Source organism: Solanum lycopersicum, chromosome 10 (assembly GCF_036512215.1).
Source record: "Solanum lycopersicum chromosome 10, SLM_r2.1".
NCBI lineage: Eukaryota > Viridiplantae > Streptophyta > Magnoliopsida > Solanales > Solanaceae > Solanum > Solanum lycopersicum.
Genome location: NC_090809.1, coordinates 48089126 through 48103112, shown reverse-complemented (window position 1 = coordinate 48103112; position 13987 = coordinate 48089126). Strand labels below are relative to the sequence as shown.

The 13987-nt window shown below is 31.0% G+C and overlaps 1 long non-coding RNA gene across 1 annotated transcript; it reads right to left on the bottom strand.

Annotated features, from left to right (window-relative positions):
• Positions 1–2389: 2389 nt before the first annotated feature.
• Positions 2390–11053, bottom strand: LOC138339067 (uncharacterized). Its single transcript, XR_011212097.1, has 3 exons — positions 10930–11053; positions 10291–10361; positions 2390–2980 (listed from the first exon to the last, which is right to left on the bottom strand). It is a non-coding gene; the product is annotated as an uncharacterized lncRNA (long non-coding RNA).
• Between the last annotated feature and the right edge of the window lie 2934 nt (positions 11054–13987).

Genomic DNA, 13987 nt, shown 5'->3' with positions numbered 1-13987 from the left:
TTATTAAAGGGTTTAGAGATGAAAACTGAAGGAGCAAGGTTGATGATTTTCTAGCTGGGGCGTCGCGCCTGCAAGATTGCCAGAAAAGTTCTTTTGAGCTTTGGTCTTTAGCATGTTGTGACAGCCAGAGCTCCAAAGAAAGTTCTCTAAACACTGAGGGCTGGCACCTTGCGCCTCTCGAAGCACCAGGGATGCAAGTTCTCCCCATTCTTCCCCCACCTTTTCGTACTAATTCTTAAGTAATGTACCTATGTTTCTTAGTTGATTCCAATGCTCTAAGGTACATCTAAAAATCATGAAATTATTAATAAACATGAGATCATGAATCTTGAATCCACAATCTAATTCAAGTAAAGTTAAGATCAAATTTAACGAATTTAGGAGTCAAGTACAAAAGTTAAGAAACAAGCCAAAGTGATTTCTCAAAGTTTTCAAGAGTCTTTCACAACGTTTTAAATTTTTTAAGTCTCAAGTTGCAAATTAAGAAAAGAGTAAAGAGTGGAGTTCATTTCTCAAAAGTTAAAAGGGAACTAAGTATTCTCTAAGAGTTACAAATGTTTTCACATTTTGAGCAAGAAAGGAAGCTGAGACTTCCAACAAAGCCTTTGACAAGTTTTAGTAGAGAGGAAATTATGATTTCCAAGAGAACTTTAAAGTTAAGTTTAAGTAATTATCTCAAACAAGAGAAGAAGTTGTTTTAAAACTATATGAGCTAAGTATTTTTTGGAGTAGTATTGAGGTAAGTTATTCTTGAGTTGAGCAGAGCCAAGATAAGTGTACCTTTTAAAACTTTTTCAAGCTTAAGTTGTTTTAACATTTTAACTTGCATACTCGTACATTCAATGTACAGATGTTAGTTGGTCTGCATCTTATTATGATACAGACGTAGGTAACTAGGATCATCATCATCAACGCCTCTTTGATTCAGCCGAACACTAAGAGTATGGTCTTGTATTTACATGTTAATTAGATTAGGGGTTAGGGTGGATTTTAAATGGGACAGGCTAATGGATATTAAATTCTATGTTTTTCCATGGTGGATATTGATGTTTATTGGTCATGTGACAAAATAAAAATTCACATGGCATGTTTGGTGCCATTAATTAAATTTAGTGGTACTTGTGGGCCAACAAAAAAAGTGGGGTATTTTTTAGCCAAGAAAACAAATTAGTAATATTTTTGTTCTATTTCAAATAGTGAAGAGGTACTTTTGACCTTTTTCATTTTTGATTAAAAGTTTTCCTTTTAATATAAAGGACTATTTTTTTCTTCCTTCTAAGAAAGTTCTTCCATATACACCTATTATTCTATGCTTTTGTTAGCGCATCAATCATTAAATACTTATTTTTTTGCCACAATTTCAAAGGAATAAATTTGAATATACTCTAATACATACTAATCAAACATTACGTTTATCTTAGGCTAACTATAACGATCAATCAATTTATTCATCTATTTTAAAAAAATTATAAAATGGGAAATTTTCATAATATTTTTTAAAAAAAAAAAGTTTCAAACTTGAAGACAATGATAATAACACTACTATTTTTCTTCTCATACTCTATATAGATAGATTCAATTATTTGTCAAAAATAATATTGTAAATATATTTTTTAGGTAAATATGTCTAAGATTTAGATCTATTACAATAAACATTGATTAATGAGTGCAACTACATAACCAAGAGTGCAATATAATTTGAAAATTATGATAGAATTCAGATATGTAAAATGAACCAATTGTCATGGTGACTGCAGTTCGTACATCTTCAGAAGCAATGGAAATGCTCTCCAACGGAGAGACAAAATTGATGTGATTATAATCAGTGCTCATTCAAAAAAATTTAATTCTTTTAAACTCTTGGCTCAAGTTGTATATTGGATATAATTTCAGTATGTAAATATTTATTCTATTATTCCACTTAGTACATCTATTGTTAGAAAAGTCAGTTACATTTATACGTACAACTACAAAAATCGATTAAAAAATTTGCTATTAATATATAATTAAATTCTTTAGTTAAAGAATTTTGTACAATTCATATTAATTACGAGTGGCAATGAATATTTTGTTGTTTAGTGACATTAATTATTTGTTTTTAATGTCTATTTTATTTAGTAATTGATAAGTTATTACTTTTGTGTAACTTTTACAGTGAATATGCTTGAAATTAACTATTCATATAGTATTTAATACAATTAAATTCTAATTGTCAACTTCTTGAAATAATTATGCAGTTGTATGCTTTAAATTCAATAAAATCTTACCAAAAAAGGCTTCGAAAGAAGGAGCATGTTTTTCATACAAAAGTCACTAAACGAGAAAATTGTGAAACACTTGTGGCAATTTGTATTGAGGAGAAAAATAGAAAGAGAGAGCAGAAAAAGAATTAAGAGATGGAGACAAGATGATTATTAATGAAGTTGATACAAATAATATGGGTGGAGATGATGAATAATTATTTAAAGAAAGAAATGGTGTGACTAATATTGAGGAACATGGATATAATACTCATGAAGTTGAGGACAATATTGTATCGAATGGAAAATATAATTGGAGGAGGATATTGTCTTCAACTTCACGAATATTATTTCTATACTCTTCAATATTAGGTACACCATTTTTTTAAATAAATCTTCATTATCTCCTATCACGACCCAAAAATGGACATGATGGCACTCGTCTTATCCCACCAAGATAAGTCAGCCTAAAACTCAACCATTACATTAAAGTGCGGAAATAAAATATAAGTAACTTAATGAACCCCCAAAACCTGGTAGTCACGTGTACAAGCCTCTAAAGTATTACAACTGATTCAAAAGAAAAACTCAAGTCTCAAATGAACTTGTTTCTAAAAGAGAACAAGATCATAATTATGGAGAAGAAATTCTGCTGAGATGGAAACAGCTACCTCACAAATCTCCAAGAAGCCTCGAAAAAGAAAAGAATGACAAGTACAACAAAAATCACGGCTCACAACCTACAAAAATTTGTAGAAGCAAGCGGTGAGTACCAAACCACACGGTACTCAGCAAGTATACCTCTAAACACAAGCTAAGGGGATGAAATACGGGTACTCCTACCACCCCCAAAGAAACCTCCACAACTACATCCTGCAGTAAAATCAACCCAACCTAACAGCTCACAGTTTACATAGCACGTAGCTCAACAACAACACTTAGACAAATTACATATCCTCAACAACAACACTTTTAAAAAATTACATATTCTCAACAACAATACTTCAACAAATTATATATTCACGATAACAAGTTCAATATTGATCAATCACAAGTTCCGCAGAAAGGCAATCAAAAGATCAGCAAAACACGATATCAAGTTCACTAATGATAAGTATGTGCAATGCAATGGAATGCAATGCCAAGTATAATGATGCATGTCTGACCTAATGATACACACCCGCTGTCTCTCAGTCCGGGACCCATGGGGGACATATCTGTCCAATCATCAATTGCGGTGCACGACACGACCCTCGATAATAGTAACAATCGCGGCACGCGATACGTCTCTTAAAATACAGTATCCATCGCGGCGCGCAATACGTCCCTCGAAAGGGTACATCCTCTTACATACTCATTCTTTATCAATGCACATAACACTTGTCACAACCAATGCCTCAGAATAATGCAGATGACAAATTCACACAAATAATGAGGAGATGAACATTTTCATAACATCATACAGTTCACAATAACACAAACATAAAGTCACATCAACAATGATTCAATAAGCCTTCAAGCCTTTCTCAACAAAATCACACATAAACAATTAATCACATTGCCTTTTGTTATCCCTTTTTTTCACCATTATAATTAATCAATGTGAATAGGTCAACCCATCACCAATCCCATTAATCCCACACTTATACCACAAGGAAAAACACATATTTCATACACTTAACAAGAGTTCAGAAATCCACTTGCCTCAATTCATCAATAACTCACTCCGAAACTTGACTCTTCCCCTTTCCATTGGGTCTCCAAATCAATACAATCTATCAAGTGAATAATAACATTATGATTTCGAACTAAGAATACCAACATTACTAGGTGTCTAGTCTAGACCAAAAATTCACCCAAATTTCTAGTCAAGTTTATAAGTCTTGATCCCAAGAAATATGTCAATTGTAATATTTCTTAAAATTTTAAGTCTAAGGTTAAATCATAATTTTTCATTCATAATATAATGGTATTCATATAGCATAATACACCAAATATTAAATTTCATATTTCAATATACCAAAAATCTTGAATCATAACAAGATAACTATAGAAAAATTGAAAAAAAATCAAGTGGAGTTCTACCACGCGGAACCCCACCTCGATAAACAAAAAAAAGAGGTAAGATCATCAAGAAACCCAGAACCTAATCCTAATTTTAACATATAAATATAAAATTTATTTAATTAACGCATGAATAATTTAGTTGCTATGATCGATTTTTGTACTTATTCGTCTAATTCAATTAGTGGCAAAGGCCATAGAGTCTGTATTCCAAAGAAATTATAAACATAAAGTGCATTAAATTTTAAAATGCTAATTTTCTTTTGTTAAAAACATCAAAATCCTTACCTGAATCGATCCTTCTCCTTTGCAGCTTGCGCCCAACCTTCAAACCCTCTTTTCTTTCCATTATTACTGATTCAAAATTAGTAACCCTCACTACTTATATTGCTTAATATGGGTTAAGTGTTATGGGCTTTACCCACTAAAGATCAATTAAATAAATTAATTATTTATAAAATATACATCAACTAAATAATCGTAGTTATCGAATATTTTCGAATTCCAAACAAAATTTACAAACTAATCAAAAGTGACTTGGGATAACTATCGAGATGGGTAAACGATAATTTTGTAAAAAAAATCTAAAAATGATTTTCCCGGTAATTACATTATCCACCACTAAAATCCATGTTCGTCCTTGAACATAATAAAGAAAAACAGATGAATAACTGGTGTATACTAAAGGCTTAAGCAATGACTCACCGGTCGGCTGTTTATCTCTTCAAGTGAGTTCGTTCTTTAAGACAATTACATCAAGATCAACTACTATGAACTAAGCTTCCGAATGAACTTATGAAGATCTATGAATCAAGAGTGAGTTTAAAGTCACAAACTTACTCAAGAATCCAATCTAAATTAAAACCCACCAGACCTTTTAAACAACCTTAATGAAAAAAAATTCTTTTTTTTCCACATAACAAAGATAACCTTTTGAAACAATACCTACTACAATCAGATGTGATCTTGAATCAACCACCACACACCTATAATGCACAAACCATAACAAATATCATCAAGATTTTCCTTTCACAACATTATATTTCCAAAAACTTAAGTTATAAAAATCCAATCTTTCGACATTAAATACTCATCAAGGGTGAATTCAAACTTATCTAACCCAAAGAAGAAAATGATCATGTAAACACCCAACAAGAGATACACTTCAAAATGTAGAACCTCTAACAATCTTTTTAAACAATTGTAACTCTTCATAGCTCTTATATAATTTCTCATAAGCAAGGTTGTGTGTGTAGAACTACTGGTATACTTCAATTATCCCAAGAAAACACCAAAATATGTCATATCTAAAGTAATTAAATCTGTCCAAGTATCTTGTCCTACCAAAAGCACGTCACAGGATCGGTACACCCGATCCACCACTAGGGATGCACCCATAGAAGTAAAAATATGTATGTGCATAGACAACTAATGACACTCCAAATCATATCTATCATGAAGTAGCTGGTCACATAAGAATATACAGAACCAAAGTCAAATAATAGTAGATACTTTTTCCATAGTCCCATTTAAAACATTTTCATTCATATGACTCCCTTCATTCGATTTTTAGTCACCCACAATCAACCAGTCTAATACTCATTACAACTTAACAAATACTTTATTCAACAAATTCAACATACTTCTCACAATACTTCTTTAAAGTCAACACTCTTTATACTAACAAACATCATAACCACATCGACCCTTTACCTTACTCTCAAGCTGTCACTACTATCAAAATTTTCTTAGCAAACACATTATAGCCTTTAAAAATTTTCAACTATGGCTCTCTTTCTTTCCATTCTGACATGATAAACGAATCAAACCTATGGTCAACAACATGGTATCACTGACATTCCAAGTCTCAACCATCCTTCAAACCATCATATCCCTCATGCCAACACTTAAGAAATTCTTGGTCACTCCAATAATTCAGTATACTATAAGCTCATAACCTTTAATCACTATAAAAGACCTATATAATGCATCATAACTGATTATATCGTCCCATCAAGTGTTTCAATCCCTTAAAATACTCATTAACAATGTAGAATTGTAGGTCCACTCTGCCGAATATCCATAAGTTACCTATCCTAATTTGAACAATCTAGGTAGATATAAAAACCTATCACACCTAATTACTTGTCACCCAATTAAAACTCAATCTTTCTACAACTTCGATGATAAACCCCTAGCAAGTCAATACCGAACTATTTCACATCTCACGTTCATATCTTAATTCTCACATTCATATCTATATTCATAGACAACAATTAATAAAATATTCAACTACAATCAATGGCTTATACAAGAGGTCATTTTACTTCACTTTTCTCAAATTCTTCCCTTGACATAAAATTCCTAATATATTGAACCTTTTAATACGCCATACTCTTGTTGCTTTTGTTGAGTTACTTACCAATCTTATCCTTTGACCAACAACGCAATATATTTTTACATTATCCTCCAAACCAAAACATTACATGAAACGCCCCTTAGATATAACAATCAAAAGTAACCAAATTTCCTACTTAAATTATTTTTAAGTACTTACAAATACTTCATACTCAATGTTATCAATCATTCCTTACTTTACCAATTTATACCTTGACAAAACATCTACCATGAACATAAACTCACCATGAAAAACTTAATTTATTTTTAACCATGTAACACGATTCCATTATCTACCAACATTAGTTCATATATTGAACATCATTATGAATTCACGTATCTTAGCTTATCATTGATCACCTCTCCATCCACCTTATCATATCTTTCGCTAAAAATTCTACCATATTCATTATCAAACTCAAAACCACAAAAGAACTAATTATCATACTCGAGATGAACAATTGTTCACTCCTTTCTCAAGATTTATCCAATAGTTTTTAACCATTCTGATGATCTTGTGACACTATATATTACCATAATCAAAGAAAAATATGGGTGAAATCATGTATCTCTAAACCCTATTCTCAACCCATGTGTATATACCTCTTTAGCCCTTGCAATCAAAGAAAATATTCTTACTCTCACCTCTTTCCGAAGGATACACTATACCAGCTAATTTATTTATTATTATTTTTTTCATTCAGACTCTAGCTCCTTTAAATTCTATTCAAGCAGTGTTTCAACACCTCCTATAACTTTACTTGTAACCAGACTACTCACCAAATAATAGCAAACCATAACAATATATACTCGCAAGTTGTCATTACTATACAAAAATTCATTTAACAAACTATCATTATCATATAGTTCACACCAATCTCAGTCCATTACAATCTCTTATTACCATTATGCTCAGTTATCCCTTCTAATCACAACAAAGTCAACTTTGTCATCGAGATGACATCTCAAACACACTATACTAATCAAATTCAAAAGACTAACACAATCTTATACGCACTTTCTTACTAATATTCTCAATTATGTTCACACTAGTATTCTTATTGAGACTTACTTTACTTATAAGCTCGTCCTAATGTCGGTCCACTTCCATGGAGCTTACGATGAAATCAACTCTCATTTAAAATTCACAAAATACATTTCACAACATGAACACATCAATATCATACCAATATTCCACCACTAAGATATTTCTTATAAATAATGTTTAACTCATCCATTTGTAGTAACAAGCTAGTTGGTTTCTCAAATACAAATGAAACACCAAATATTATTATACGAGCATGTGATACAATAGATAACTCCTTAAGTAGTTATTATTTGTACTTAACAATCGTTATACCCATTTTTATATATCACTAGTACCACATCGTGAAACTTTGTTAAATCCACCACTAGGATTCAACATACACCTCGAGAAGATTATGCTCAATAGCTCACACATTTCTGACCATAAAGTAGTTGCAATACACTACTAAATTCATTCGATCTCTCACTTAAAGTGATTCATTCATAGATCAGGTCAATAGTACGAATTACACAGTCCATAACTCTTAGCAAGTGATGATCGATACGTTTATAGTAGTAATTTTGGAATTCTCTTTGACATTCCCTCAATGTATGAAACTAAAATATAGATTCTAACTTCGATTAGTGTAATATCACTCTCATCATTCACTAAGTAGCCCATATATGTTATAAAACTTTAATTAAATGTAGCTTTTAAAGTTATCACATTCATTATCTAACCTTTTTTTTAGTCATTTAACTTTCAATTGTCAAACCACTCAAGATATTTCATATGCCACACAAGTATTGATACTAGATTACTAGTCTAAACAAAGTATAAGACGCTCGTGAAGTCCGCTAAGTCACTATTCAACCTAATCTTCGAAATGTTTCATCAAGTAATCACCTAACTTAATCTAGTTGAGTCATTGAACATTCCAAATTTGATACACATCCTTCCCATAAATATATCAATTCCACATTTGTAACAAATTTAACATCAAAGACTAATACAACACACCAAATACTCAAATGAGGAACTACACAAGATCATCACTATAAATCAGAATGAACCAAATAAGGCGAGAAGAATCAAAATCGGATCAAGTACGCACGATAGAGATTCAAGAAGTGAAATGTGTTCCTAAAATTCATTACAGTCTCTCGAAGATAAGTACTGACGTCTCCGTACTGATCTTCGAGACTCTACATAGACTCGACTTGTATACACATGAGACCGATGAACCTGGGCTTTGATACCATTTTGTCACGACCCAAAAATAGATGTGATGACACTTGTCTTATTCCACCAAGACAAGTCAGCCTAAAACTCAACCATTACAATAAAGTGTGGAAATAAAATATAAGTAACTTAATAAAACCCACAAAACCTTGTAGTCACGTGTACAAGCCTCTAAAGTATTACAATTGATTCAAAAGAAAAACTCAAGTCTCAAATCAACTTGTTTCTAGAATAGAACAAGATCATAATTATGGAGAAGAAAGTCTGCTAAGATGGAAACAACTACCTCATAAATCTCCAAGAAGCCTCGGAAAAGAAAAGAATGACAAGTACAACAACAATTCAGGCTCATAACCTACAAAAAATTGTAGAAGCAAGGGGTGAGTACCAAACCACACGGTACTCAGCAAGTAAACCTCTAAACACAAGTTAAGGGGATGAAATACATGTACTCCTACCATCCCCAAACGAACCTCCACAACTACATCTTGCAGTAAAATCAACCCAACCTAACAGCTCACAGTTTACATAGCACGTAGCTCAACAACAACACTTAGACAAATTACATATCCTTAACAACAACACTTTTAACAAATTACATATTCTCAACAGCAATACTTCAACAAATTATATATCTGCGATAACAAGCTCAATATTGATCAATCACAAGTTCCGCAGAAAGGAAATCAGAAGATCAGCAAAACACGATATCGAGTTCATTAATGATAAGTATGTGCAATTCAATGAAATGCAATGTCAAGTATAATGATGCATGTTTGACCTAGTGATACATACTCGTTGTCTCTCAGTCCGGGACCCATGGGGGACATACCTTTCCATGCATCTGTCGCAGCGTACGACACAACACTCGATAATAGTAACTATGACGGCGCATGATACATCCCTCGAAAAAAAGTATCCATCTCGGCGCGCAATACGTCCCTCGAAATGGTTCATCCGCTTAAATACTCATTCTTTCTCAATGCACATAACACTTGTCATAACCAATGCCTCAGAATAATGCATATGACAAATTCACACAAATAATGAGGAGATGACCATTTTCATAACATCGCACAGTTCACATCACACAAATATGAGGTCAGATCGACAATGATTCAACAAGCTTTCAACCCTTTCTCAACAAAATCACACATAAACAATTAATCACATTACCTTTTGTTATCCCCTTTTTTTTCATCATTATAATTAATCAATGTGGACAGGTCAACCCATCACCAATCTCATTACTCCCACACATATACAACAAGGAAATACAAGTATTTCATTCACTTAACAAGAGTTCAGAAATCCACTTGCCTCAATTCATCAACAATTCACTCCGGAACTTGACTCTTCCCCTTTACGGTGGGTCTCCAAATCAATACAATCTATCAAGTGAATAATAACATTATGATTTCGATCTAAGAATACCAACATTACTAGGTGTCTAGTCTAGACCAAAAATTCACCCAAATTTCTACTCAAGTTTATAAGTCTTGATCCCATGAAATATGTCAATTGTAATATTTTTTAAAATTTCAAGTCTAAGGTTAAGTCATAATTTTTCAGTCATAATATAATGGTATTCATATAACATAATACACCTAATATTAAATTTCATATTTCAATATACCAAAAATCTTGAATCATAACAAGATAACTATAGAAAAAAATCAAGTGGAGTTCTACCACTCAGGACCCCACCTCGATAAACAAAAACAAGAGGTAAGATCATCAAGAAACCCAGAACCTAATCCTTATTTTAATATATAAATATAAAATTTATTTAATTAACGCATGAATAATTTAGTTGCTATAATCGATTTATGTACTTATTCGTCTAATTCAATTAGTGTCAAAGGCCATAAATCCTGTATGCCAAAGAAAATAGAAACATGAAGTGCATTGAATTTTAAAATGCTAATTTTCTTTTGTTAAAAACATCAAAATCCTTACCTGAATCGATCTTTCTCCTTTGCAGCTTGCGCCCAACCTTCAAACCCTCTTTTCTTTCCATTATTACTGATTCAAAATTAGCAACCCTCACTACTTATAATGCTTAATATGGGTTAAGTGTTATGGGCTTGACCCACTAAAGATCAATTAAATAAATTAATTATTAATAAAATATACGTCAACTAAATAATCGTAGTTATCGAATAGTTTCGAATTTCAAACTAACTTTACAAACTAATCAAAAGTTACTAGGGATAAGTATCGAGATGGGTATACGATAATTTTGGGGAAAAAAATCTAAAAATGACTTTTCTGGTCATTTCTCAACCCATATTATTTGTATATATCATTAACAATAATCTTGTCTCCATATTCTTGTCCTTTTTCCACCCACTCTCTTTATATTTTTTTATTCTCAATACAAATTGCCATAAGTGCTTTACAATTTTCCAATTTAGTGGCCTTTGTAGAAAAAAAGCATATTGGTAAGATTTCATTATACTCATCGGATATAATTGCATAATTATTTCAAGAAGTTTACAATTAGAATTTAGTTCTATAAAACACTATATATATAGTTAATTTCAAGCATATTCACTATAAATATTGTGTTACAAAATAATAACTTATCATTTACTAAATAAAATATAGATTAACAACAAATAACTAATTTCACTAAACAACAAATTCTTTAGCTTCAAAAAATTTAAGTACATATTAATAGGAAATTATTAAATAATTTTTTTAGTGTATTTATAAACGTAATTGATTGTTCTCCCAATCGATGTCATAATTGGAAGAATAGAATAAATACTAACATATTGAAATTATATCAAAGATCACAGGATGAGTCAAAAGTCTAAAAGAATTTATATTCGGCGAATAAACAGTGATTATTATCACATCAAATTTTTTCTCTCCGTTGGAGAGCATTTCCATTAATTCTGAAGATGTACGGACTGTAATAACCGCATAAATGCATCTTTAAAGTCAGATATATATATATATATATATATATATATATATATATACATATAAATTTCTTTTCTAAATAAATAAACAAATCTTCATTTATCATATGCAAATTAATTTCATCATAATTTTAAAAATATATTGCACTCTTTAGGTTATGAAGTGGCTCATATTAATTAACTTATATTTTCATAGATCTCAATCTTGATAGATTTAATTAAAAAAAATTATTTATAATATTATTTTTGATAAATAATTAAATCTGTACATGTAGAGTATAAGAAGAAACAAAATGGTGGTATCATCATTATCTTTCTAGTTTGAAACTTATTTTATAAAATTTATATACCTTTTAAAAAAATATTATGAAAATTGTTCATCGTCTCAAAAAATCTAATAGAGGATTAAATTGATTAATCATGATAGCTGACCCAGAATAAATATTATATTTGACTAGGATTCGTTAAAGCAAATTCAAAATATTATTCACTTGTGTTTTGACCAAAAAAATACTCCCTTTTTTTTGTTGACTCACGAATACCCCTAACTTTAACTAATGACATCAAGCCTACCATGTGAAAAATATAGTCACGTCACCAGTACACATCAATTTCTACCCATGGAAAATCACGTAATTTTATACCCAATAGCTAGTCCATTTTAAAATCAACACCAACCCTTACTCAAATTAACGAGCAAATATAAGACCATATTCCTTGTCCTTCCAGTCCGAAGACAAACAATATACCCACCTTTCAATCCACTTTTCTCCATATATCAAAACAAATTTCATGAACACTACTGACTTACACAATTTTCTCACCTAAAACTACACAAAACCTCAACACAATCAACAAACGAAAGATATTATAGTTTTGACCCTTTTCAAGTTTAAAAATAAAAGAAAAAATACAAAGAAAAATGTTTTTAACAAGAATCAAACAATTCTCGTTTTTTCTACATATAATAAATAAAAATAAAAAGATATTTCAAGGTAAATAATAATGATAATCAGATCCCATCTTATCTTGCTCTTTCTCTTCCCTCTTTGTTACTCCAATATCGTTTATAAAGTGACAGATAGATTTGTGCAGTTCAAATATCTACATCTTTAAAAATTATTTTTGCTGAATTTTATTAATCTTTTCCTATGATTTTATGTCAGACGAACAATTATAAAATAACAAATTACCCCTTATTTTAGAAAAACTTAAGTATAAAAAACGTATATATAAGTTTATTAAATAATTAGACTTAAACATAAAATTTGAGGCACTTATAGAACATTTAATGAAATTTGAGCTAGACAAGTATTAACATAAGATTATCAAACTCCCCCCCCCCCTCCGAACAATCATATACATTTTTATGGAGGAAGGATACACAGTGTATACATGCCTTTAACAAAAATAAAGACTAAATAATCTAATTTGCTTCTTCTATAAACACATAAAAATATTTATTTATATTTAAAATGGCATAAACAACTATACAAATAGTGTTATTGTTGGATTTTAAAAAGGTGTGAATAGAAAATAAAGAGTTGCGACTTTTATGAAGAGTTGTGACATATATGAAATGTTGCGACTTTTATGAAAAATTGCGACTTTTATGAAAAGTTGTGACATTTATGGAAAGTGTGACCACCTTTCTGAAAGATTTGTTTTTCCAAAGGTTTGTGACCTTTCCGGTAAGGCACAATAACAATCTTTTCATACTATCCTTTGTTTTCTATAAATTGAGGGATTTCCTCTCATTTTAAATGGAATTTATGGACTTCTTCTTCAGCTACTAAATCTAGTATTCTAAGTGTACTTTACTGCCGTTGAGTGGTTCGCTGACACCGGAGTTTTTGGTATCTATACTCTGGTGATTGATCGTTTTACCCTGGAAGGTCATATTCCAAATCAAACCTCGAATACTAGAGGGGAATAATTTCCTTAAGGGGACACTGTGAATTCAGTGGACTTGATCTTTTTCCTATTAAAAATTTCCAGATTCTGGTACGTGTTTTACAAACTTTAGATTTGTTAATTATTTTCAGTTCTTCTATTCTTTTGTTCATCACTGGTTCATTAAACTTGGT